The sequence below is a fragment of the Octopus bimaculoides genome, chromosome 21, assembly GCF_001194135.2.
Source record: "Octopus bimaculoides isolate UCB-OBI-ISO-001 chromosome 21, ASM119413v2, whole genome shotgun sequence".
Classification (NCBI taxonomy): domain Eukaryota; kingdom Metazoa; phylum Mollusca; class Cephalopoda; order Octopoda; family Octopodidae; genus Octopus; species Octopus bimaculoides.
Window position 1 is genome coordinate 33,493,815 of NC_069001.1, and position 4,686 is coordinate 33,498,500.

The following is a 4,686-nucleotide window of genomic DNA, read 5'->3' on the forward strand; positions in this document are numbered from 1 at the left end:
ATATATAATTGTGTGTGTGTATGTGTAAACATCCAAGGTAAGCACAGTGAAAAAGCAACGGTAGGGAAATGTGCAGGGCACTAACAATAACGTAGTAATAATAAATTTAGTGTCTTGCAAAGATGTTATGCATTTCTGAAGGTAATATATTACTTAGAAGGTTAGGCAATAACTGTTTCTTTTGTTCGATAAACTGAAAGACAAAACGATTACGGTAAAGCAAAAAAAACTAAGAAAAAGTATGTGTCCGGATCGAGTAGCGAGAGGGGAGTAAAGTGGATTTAGAGCGAGAGAACAAAGAACTCTTCTTTGTTCTGGTGTCAAGAACAAATCAGCGATTACTAAGTGGGGGAGCAGACGAACTGCTAGGAATGGGGAAGCAAGTTGAAGATGGGGCCACAGAAATTCTGTGTCCAGGGCATAAACATATAACTAATGACACCAATGGAAATGGACTGAACATTTCTTTTTTTTTTCCGATGTAACAGTTTTAAGAATTTAAATGTATTTTGTTTTTGTTTTAAGTTTTTCTCGATGTAAATTGGGAAAGGTTTATTGCTACTTCTCTCCCTTATTTAAAAGAATGATTTAACTGATATATCTGGGTTCACCTCAGGCGAAAGGGAAACAAGATTGTGCTCCTTGTTATCGCTGTTATAACTGTACACAACGGGATCTCATGACAAAAAGGTAAATAGCAAAGAAAACCCTTAACAAAAGTGATGACACGAAAGAAACCCTTAGAAAAAGCGATCCTTAACACAGACACACTTACCTATCATTCGGCGAAAGAAGATGCGGATTTCGGTTGGGATTTACTTCTTTCTGACCGCAACTAACTTCACCGTGTAGTGACAAGTATATATATATCCCATCAGTTATTTGTTGTGGCTGAAAGATTCTCTCACTCTCGGTCGTCTTTGACTAGTTCTTGGGTTATCGTTGTTACAGCAAGCTGCGACTTCTCTTAAGCCCGAACCACTTCTCTCCCTCACACATTCGACATTATTTGTCTTTTTGTTTGTTTCTTTTCTTTTTTACTATATCTCTCTTTCAAACAAGAAGATTTTCGCTCCTTTGATTGGTCCGTGAGATGCTACAATATCGTTCTGATTGGTTAGACTGCTCTTATTACAGCCATCACCTCCTCTTCCTCCACAACTGTTCTACGCGTAGCAATTTGACATGGTTACCTGCGTAAACTGTTTACTAGCACATGTCTCTCTCTTTATATATGACTTAAGCCATACCCTAATACCAATCGACAACAGATTTAATACATAACCGTCCCTCGTAACTAGTGTCCTCTTACTAATTCATAAAGTCATCAGGAATTTATAGAGGGTTTTTTTTTCTACGAATCCAATAACATGTGTCTAGTATTGGCATGTGCGTTTGAACACATGGTGGTAACGTGAGAAGCACAGCCGCCTCTTTTCTGTTATTCTTTTCCAAATCGCCATTCTCTTCTTTGTTTTCTTTTTCTCTTTTCATTGTGGTTTCGCTTTAACAAACGGCATCTTGACTTATTTAAAAAATTAATCAGCAGTTTAATTATTACTACATGTAATGTTTTGTTATAATTATAAAAAGAGAAATAGCTTCTTTTTTTTTCTAGTCATGTTCAGACTTTATTAAACAATTTCGAAGTCAATAAAAACTTAATTGAATATCTCGTTTGAAGAAATCACCCAACAATTTTCTTTCCTAAACGCATTTATTGAAAGAATTTTCTAAATCATTGTTTAATTGAAAGACAAATTACCCTGCTACGTATTCGAGCCACCTAATATCAATGATAAACACGACACTGTCATTCGACCTGTTAGAAATAACAGCATTTTTTTTTTCAAATCCCACTTTACTGCTTTTTAAAAAGAACACAGTGTACAATGTAGTCATAGATATACAAAAAGATGTGATGGCCATGGCTGGAACGTATTTTTACACAGAGCTGCTCGATCAGGAATGATCTGTGGCCAAAGAACAACAATAAACACTAACACCCATGATAGATCAATGACACTGTTTATTTAATAGTCCTAGTTAATATTATAACTAACAGTAAGACTTTTAATCAACACAGTGGTTAACATTACACTTAGCTAGTTAAGAGGAGAAACTATGTTATGATACTAGCTGTCATTTAGTTTCATATTTCGTAGCCTACAACATTTCCTTCGGAGAATTTTCCTCTATTATAGCTTGCTTGATCCTTTTACTACTTACGATCAATTCAGACAATTTCTGTTGCTTCAAAATGAATGCAAGCAAGCAGTTTCCTTTTCAAACTGTTGATACATTATAAAACGAATTTCAATTAGATCGAATACATATATATATATATATATATATATATATAGTGTGTGTGTGTGTGTGTGTGTATGTATGTATGTATATATGTATGTATATATATATATGAATGTATGTATGTATATATGTGTGTGTGCGTATGTATGTACATGCGCTCGCGCGCGCACTCACATACTTACATATATGAGCACTGAGAACGAGTAATAGTGAGGCCTCCTCCGTATCGCTTTCATGCTGCTATTTCATTTCCCGATGAGAAAATTTTCATTACACAGATGTCATTATTTTGAAAGCAACATAAACACGAAGGCCGTGCTCCAGCATGGCCTTAGCCATGATGGCTAAAATAAAGAAAACCGCAGAAGTTCATGTCATTTTACACTATTAATCGTATAATTTCTGCGTATGTAAGGTATTCAATATAATTTATAAAAACGTTTTAGTCACTATATATATATATATATATGAAATATTATGCAGTCACTCGCGTGCGCGTACACTCGCGCACGCGAGCACGCACCACACACACTGGTGTTACGAAATATTGATTTCTATTGACGAGACACCACACGACAAATAACCAGTGGAGGGAGTGTAATCAGTCTTTTAAATCAACTATGTTATATTCAGGGTATTTATTTTATCGAATATGTAGTGTGGAATTCAAAGTATTAGGAGGATTTGAATAGATAATGGGACAGAACTAAATGCTATAATGTATTTGAGCGTTCAATTGTCAGAGCTCACAACCACCTCAAAATCATAATTTTTGGAATGGGAATGAATGTATATTCTAATAGACTGACCTCAATACTCAACTGGTATCTACTTTTTTGACCTTCAGTAGAATTTAAGGCGAAGTCGACTTTAGATTGGATTTGAACTCAAAATATCACCTTAAGTTGATGATTTGATGACGATGACGATGATAATGATGATGATCACGCTGTGAGAGAGAATATGCTTCTAGGCTGAAGTTCTTTCACTTCATATTGTTTATGTTCTCATAACAGGAATGATTGTCAATTTTTTGTGTTGCATTTGTATAAAATATCTAAGAAATCAGTGATGATAATGGTTGTGACTACAACAAGAATGAATAATAATAACTATTAGAGTTCATTTTTACCATTTTGTAATCTTATTTGTATTTCAGATCCATTCATTAAATATGCATCTTTCTTTAACAATCAGTATCATGACTGCTAGCATCACAACACCATCATCATCCTATTATCATCATTATTGTACTAAAGCACCATCTTCATGTTTATACTTTTCTCAAAATAATTAACTAAATTCTCACATCTCTCTCTCTCTCTCTCTCTCTCTCTCTCTCTCTCTCTCTCTCTTTCTGTCTCTCACACACACACATACACACATATATAGACACATACATGCACAAATATTTATATATATGTTGTACGGATGTATATATGTATGCATATGTGTATTTATGTGTAAAGGCATGTGACTTAGTGGTTAGGGTGTTGCACTCAGGATTGCATGATCCTGGTTTCAATCCCCAGACTTGCAGTGTGGTGTGTTCTTGAGCAGAAAACTTCATTTCATGTTGCTCTAGTTCACTTAGCTGTAAATGGGTAACTCTGTGATGGACTGGCTTTTCATTCAAGGGGAATGTTGGTCTGCCTGTCTAGCCAGTTGGATGGCATCTTTTGAAAGCTACAACAATGCAAGGAAACGCATTGTGACCAGTGGTATATAACAACATCTGATAGTCTGATCGACACAGTGATATTTGTATGTATGTATCTATATATATATGCTAGTAAACCAAAACTCTGAAGTCACTGTCCCTCTCTTGTAAAAGTTTAACAAACATAGGCACAGGCATGGCTGTGTGGTAACAAGCTTGCTTCCCAACGACATGGTTCCAGGTTCAGTCCCACTGTGTGGCACCTTGGGCAAGTGTCTTCTACTATAACCTCAGGTCGACCAAAGCATCGTGAGTGGACTTGATAGACAGAAACTGAATGAAGCCTGTTGTATATATATATGTATATATCTTTGTCTGTGTTTGTCCCCTATCACCACTTGATAACCGGTGTTGGTGTGTTTACATCCCCGTAACTTAGTGGTTCAGCAAAAGAGACTGATAGAATAAGTAGTAGGCTTAAAAAATAAATCCAGGGGTTGATTTATTCGACTAAAAGCCCTTCAAGGTGGCGCTGCGGCAGGGCCACGTCAAATGACTGAAACAAGTAAAATAATAAAAGAATAAAAGAATGTACTCAACTAAAAAGTATTTCTTCAATTTAATATTAATTTGTTTATATATATAATTTGATATAAAAACAACCATTAACAGACACACACACACAGACTCAGATACACACAGACAGACACACACAC

General features: G+C 35.5%; 1 protein-coding gene across 1 annotated transcript in view; it reads right to left on the reverse strand.

Moving 5' to 3' along the window:
- Positions 1–1,022, reverse strand: part of LOC128250432 (SIN3-HDAC complex-associated factor-like) — a 36,265-nt gene extending 35,243 nt beyond the window's left edge. The window contains exon 1 of the mRNA XM_052975406.1: positions 776–1,022. The gene's annotated coding sequence lies outside the window, so the exon portion shown is untranslated. The remainder of the gene's footprint in view (positions 1–775) is intronic.
- Positions 1,023–4,686: the final 3,664 nt, after the last annotated feature.